This window comes from Engraulis encrasicolus, chromosome 11 (genome assembly GCF_034702125.1).
Source record: "Engraulis encrasicolus isolate BLACKSEA-1 chromosome 11, IST_EnEncr_1.0, whole genome shotgun sequence".
NCBI classification, from domain to species: domain Eukaryota; kingdom Metazoa; phylum Chordata; class Actinopteri; order Clupeiformes; family Engraulidae; genus Engraulis; species Engraulis encrasicolus.
In genome coordinates, this window is record NC_085867.1 from 44,328,187 (window position 1) to 44,334,962 (window position 6,776).

Consider the following 6,776-nt stretch of genomic DNA (forward strand, 5'->3'; position numbering starts at 1 on the left):
CATTATACTTAGCTGACAATGTTAATATAGTCCTCAGAAGAGATGAAGCAAGGGTAGCCTGCTAGACCAGATTGATAAAACTACAAAATGTACATAGTGTGAAAGTATGGGTGAGTCTGTGCTTACGTGCTTGACAGCATGTAACATTGTGAACAATTTGAGAAGATTCTTGGTCTGAATTAAAATGAGCATTGCCAACACTAAAACTATGGTGAGAATAGACTGCTGCTAATGCTCGATTTGAATGGGATAGTGTCAGTGCAAGATGCCCTAGGTAGCAGGTTCCCCATCCTCTAATTTCCATAACAGATATACGTATTTTATTTGTATGAGAGAGGGTAAAGGACAGGACCTTTCCATATGTATGAAGAACCCCATAAGATCACCTAATTCTATATTTTTACAAGTGCATATTGTGAGAGCATTTCAGTCATCTTTAGAATGGCATTACAGATTACTCAATATAAGCTTAGGCCTACATGTAGGCCACAGTATGGCTTCAGTTCAAATTAAATGGGAATGATTTCTTAGTGTATGTTGAGTAAGAAGACAGAGATTAAAAAAAAATGTTTATTTGCAGACAAGTCCTCACCTAGTACTTGTGTCAAAAGTTGTATTAGTTAGCTCAGTAATCATTGAGTACTTAAACTGCTATCAAAACTGACAGCTGATGGACAACATGTACTGTAGGTCTTTTGCCACCCTTACCCATAGGAGAAATATCTATATAGAACAACACTTCTCATATGGTATATACTATGAAAGTAAATCATTACCTGGACTCATTTTCTTGATATGCAAGGCACATAAATAGACTGGGCGGAAGAATAGTCGATCATACCCCGCCCCCCCAAACAAAATGCCACACGACTTTTTTTTAACCTTCAAGATTTTGAGTGGTAACAGTAACATAACTCATTCCCACTACACCGTTTTGCATAATATTGTACATGTCCTCAGAATGCTCTACATCAGTGGTTCTCAAACCTTTTGTGTGAAGTACCCCCTGAGAAAATATTGAGCTCTCCGAGTACCACCTTGATAACCAACATTAGAATATCGCAGTGAAGGCCTTCCATATTCACTTTTGCCAGTCAGTACAGGAGAGGTTCATAATGGTATTCCAAGTACCACCAGAGATGTCTCAAGTACCACCTGTGGTACGCGTACCACAGTTTGAGCACCACCGCTCTACATGTTTCAGTTCTATAGTTGTACTGTACAGTACAGTGCAGTGCAGTGGAGTGCAGTACAGTACAGTAGCATATAGAATGGTGCAGTATAATAAAGCACAGTAGAGTACAGTACAGTACAGTACAGTAGCATACAATACGGTGCAGTGCAGTACAGTAGCATACAGTACGGTGCAGTACAGTAAAGTAAAGTACAGTACAGTACAGTAGCATACAGTACGGTGCAGTACAGTAAAGTAAAGTACAGTACAGTAAGCATAAAGTACGGTGGAGTCTAGTTTAAGTACAGTACAGTAGCATACAGTACGGTGCAGTCTAGTACAGTACAGTACAGTACAGTACAGTAGCATACAGTACGGTGCAGTACAGTACAGTAGCATACAGTACGGTGCAGTATAGTACAGTACAGTAGCATAAAGTACGGTGGAGTCTAGTTAAGTACAGTACAGTAGCATACAGTACGGTGCAGTCTAGTACAGTACAGTACAGTACAGTAGCATACTGCACGGTGCAGTAGAGTACAGTACGGTATATCACATTACAGTACAGTACAGTACAGTATAGTAGAGTACAGTACAGTGCAATACAGTAGAGTACAGTATAGTCTTATAGACGTTAGCCCTCCAAAGCCAATAGGATTTCCACATGCTGTTGTTTTAAGTTTTTGAAAGACTATTTTAGTAGCCTATGTGAGAGAGGGAAGGCAGGCAGACATGTTTTAAACAAAGGACCACACCCACAAATAAAAAATAACGAGCAAACAATAAATTAAGTGGTTAGGTAGCCAACATGTCATCTAGATTAAAGCCAAAAGTAGATGGAAAAACAGACATGTTACCATTTTGCTCTTTTAAAACAAAGTATCTGTCAATATACTGTATGTATGGTGTATTGCATATTGATTATTCATAATTTCCTAAGCATAAATGCCCTTATCACTCCATTGTACACTTAGGACTGTGATATACATATCTGAACATTAATCAGCATACATTTGTCATTTGACAGCTGTCACTGACACTTGATATGTACATGTATTATTGACTTGATTGATATGAATATATTTCAGTTGGACTCCTAGGGTTAAATCATTGAGGGGGTCCTAAGGAAGTAGTAGTAGTAGTTTGTGTGTGTGCGCGCATGTGTAAGTGGGATTAAAATTGTTGTTTGCCATCTTTATCTGAAGAGCAGACTGAGTGTCTGAACCTGCTAATGCTAGCATGCTAACATTGGGACAGTTATGTGTGGCCCAGTTCAAGGGTTTATCTCTTCTCCCCTAAATTTTCTAACCACAATTTTCTTTTTGGATGTTATAGATATGACCCACTGCAAATTTTTAAAACTCTTAATGAATGTTGGTTCAATACCTAAATGCCCAGAAATGAGCTCTCAATTGTAGAGTGATCTCATTCTGACCATGGTTTTTATGATTTTCCTGTTTTTGAATCTAAATAAGACATATATAACATTGTTTTTATGGTAAGTTTTGCACATATTTTCAAAGTTCAGTTTGTATACATCACACACAAATAGGTGGATTGGCCCATAACACCATTATGTCCAGGCAGTACAGCATTTTACTACTATTGGCTGGTTTTGGGCAGCCATCTTGGATTTACCCCATAAAAATGACCTTAATGACATTGAAATTTGGGGCACCCCTTCTGAAATGATGGAGAACACCCTAAGGAAGGTCTACACCGATTTTGGTGCTTCTATCCAGCGCGTAACGATTAGGCCCTTTTTGGACGCTAAGAAACCCAGCTAATATGGCCAGATGGCAGTGACGCAGGCAGCCTACTTTAACTGCCACATGTGCTACGCTCAGACAGCAGTGACAGACTGCACAAACAGTACATCCTGGCTGGAGGTAGTGGTGGGTGAGAGATCTTCAGTACGGTATATACTGTTTGAGGAAACAGCATCTCTCATCTCTCATATCTCTCAACTCTCATCAGTCAACAGGACACAGGAAACTCTGAATGATGGATGCACACACTCAGCGATCAATTTTTTCAATACTTCTTATGAACTGATCACCTTTTTTCTCTGAGGCACCGGGTGAACTGTATGCTGCTGATTTAAAACTGCTAACTAGACCCTTGACTACAGGGTTCAGACTGTCAGACATACACTAATTATTAGAGATGCACCGGATCCTGATTTTTAGGATCCTGCCACCGGATCCGGAACCGGATACCGGATCCTACGAAAGGGTTGAAAGACATAGCCAACTCGCACACGTGGGCCCTTTTAATTATGTTGGCGCAAACTATTTTTATGACTCATTGACTTACTACCACACTGCCTTCAACGGCCGCTTCCAAACGGCTTTCACTCCATGCAGCGATTGGGCTTGTGAAAGACTGACTGAAAAGCCTAGGCTACGTAAAAAGTAGAGATGCCCCAGATCCTGATTTTTAGGTAACTGCCGGATACCGGATCCACTGCTTAAGATCCTGCCGGATCCGGATAGTCTGAAAAATCCTATTATCCTGCCGGATCCGGAACCGGATCTTGGATCCTGTACATCTCTACTAATTATTTACTTCAAGGCGTCAGTGGAAGTGGTCTTTGCCACTGTGTAGGTTTGTAGATTTTAAACACTTTCTTTGCTATCATCAACGGCTGGAAGGCACTGGTAGGCTTGTTATTCTTGTTATGGAACTATGGCATCTCTACACTGTAAAACATTGCAAGGCAGTTAACGTAAAATAGTAAGTTGCCCTGCTGCCTTAAGTTTGTAAGTTAACTTAAAGTGATACTGTAACATTTTTGGAAATAAGCTTATTTTACACCTTCCCTTGAGTTAAATAATAGGGTTTTACCGTTCTCCTGTACTTTCAACCATTTTCTAGTTATGACAAAGTGCAAATTTTACCTCCAAGCTTACATTTAACATTGACATTGACATGCATTACAGTGTACTCAAGATGACACCAATGAATGAAGTTCATTCAACACTTACAGAGTACTCTGGGAACTAATGCACTCTAGAAGATGTTTAATCAACTCTCTGAGTGTTGAATTAATACTGTAAAATGTCCTGGGTAGGGGGTGATGTTAAACAAAAATGTGATAAATCAAATCAAATAAAGACAAATAAAAGAAAAAGTGATAAAATAAATAAAATATTTCTGAATTATGTTGCTAGTCTGATCCATTTGAAATCAAATAGACTGTATGTGGCCCTTGAACTAAAATGAGTTTGACACCCCTGATCTAGAATGATGTAAGCCTGAGTAACGTTCAACAGAAAACATAAATACAGTTTTATTTATATATTCATATTCAATTTATTTGATAAATATTCATTTATGGTATTTATCATAAAATTGTATATATACATAATATTTATTATTACAAATAAACATGATAAATATTATGATGATAATAATAATAATAATAAAAATAATAATCATCATCATAATATTTATTTATATTTATAATTGTTATTCTGTGTTTTATTGACTGATTTACAAAGCCAGTATGTCCCTAAGTTCACATTTAGATTAAGGTTCACTGTCTCAGGAAGATTCACATTTAGAACAAGTTTTACTTTCTCAGCTTCACTGAGGTCTATACCCTGAAGTATTTTTTATGACCAAAGTTCCAAATAGAAACATCCTCCAACAGTCCAGTATAGGTACACCAAAGCAAATTCCCACTCCTTTACTTTGAACGTCCCAGGTATCGGTCTGGCATCATGCAAAGGCGTCTTTATTTCAAGCTAGTGCATTCAAGTCGACATGTTGGTGCCATATTGCAGGTATAGTCCTCAGGTATTAGTCCCAATCAGGTGCTCTCTCTCACAATGACCAAGTGAGGTGGTTGGTGAAGGTACAATGCACAAGTACTTGACAGTCCTCTGAATGTCCACTGAAACATTAAATCCATTTCCATTATCTGGCTCATCCAGCGGGAGACACAGGGCTGAACTGGTCATCTGGCATACAGGGCTGGACTGGTCATCTGGCATACAGGGCATTTTCCTGGTGGGGCGACACTCCTCAATGCTTTTGTTTGTTTGTTTCAAATTTTCCCTTTGAGACCGGCCCACAATTTAGATGGGACGGCCCATCGGTGCATCCTTAATGTACAGTGGACTGGGCCCATCACAATTGTCCGTGGGGAGACACAATCAAGTACATGAGGAGACCAAAACAAAAAAGAAGGCATTCCTGTGGAGCAGAGCAGGCACGCCATTTGGGGTGGGGACAAAGGACTCACTTGGGCTCAAGGAGAAAGGTGGCCTACGTAGAATCGGGTCCGCATTACACTGTAATACGTATTGGGTTTGGGGCCCTTTCAGATGACTTTGTCCGGGGTCGGGCCCAAAGCCAGCAGTCCTGCAGTGATAATGGTCAATGTCCCACTTATGCCATTTTGCCACCAGGGGGTGATGAATGAGAAGGCTGGGTTGTTATGGCAACCAGCTGCTGTTGATCCATCATCCCAGTCAGGATGGCGAATCAAGTAGAGAAAGATAATTCAAACTCCACCCACCCCGCCCTACGTGGTCTAACGGTAGTGCACTGGGTTACTACGCCGGCAACGCGGGTTTGATTCCAGCTAGGGTCATTTGCCAGTCCTTCTCCGTCCCCCCCCCCCCCCAAAAAAAAAAAAACATCCATCATGCTCATCAGGCCGGCAAAGGGTGGAGCAAAGTATCGTCTAGTGGAGAAAGATAATTCAAAGTCCACCCACCCAATGCCAAGGAGTGTGCTCAGGTTTGGTCTCCTAAGGGGGCGTTGTGCCCTACTTCTTCGGTTTTTGTGATGTTTGGTGGCGGCTCGCACAAGGTGTACGCTACCACCATCTTCAGCGCTAAGGGAACTCCATTCATTCTCAAACTAAAGTCTTCAAAGGTCTCCTAACCGAAGGTCTAAAAGGAGCGTTCACCTCACGTCACATCCAAGAAAAGAATGGGCTTGACGGTCCTTTGGGTGGAGTTCAGTGCTCAAGTTCAATGTAGTATTTGAAGAGCAGTTTTCAAAGTGAGAAGTCATGAAGACTGTTGAAGTCGAAACATAATTCAGCCATGAAATAATAAAAGACAGAAAGGTTTTTGAATGTGCAGACTTCTCACTTTGAAAACTTCTGTGTGTGTGTGTGTGTGTGTGTGTGTGTGTGTGTGTGTGTGTGTGTGTGTGTGTGTGTGTGTGTGTGTGTGTGTGTGTGTGTGTGTGTGTGTGTGTGTGTGTGTGTGTGTGTGTGTGTGTGTGTACGCGCGCGCATGTTTGAGAGAGGGGGGGGGGGGTCGTATTATGCACTTAATCTCTGCTGCACTTTAAGTGGGATGGGGGGGCTGGGGGGGGTCAAGCACTGGTGTCACTTTTACCTCGTTTTGCACTTTACTTGGAAACCTGCTACTCCTAAGTATTGTACCCCAAACACAATTTCGTTGCCTTTTTGACAATAAATTCTTGAATCCTTGAATCCTTGAATCCTACAGTTGGCCTTCGTCCTGCACCTTTTCCCGGGATGTGCACAATTCTCTCCTTCAACAGTATTTGAAGAGCCTCCACATAGTGATACAGTGGGTCCCCAGGTGAGGTGGGTTGTCATGGAGACGATCCAAAA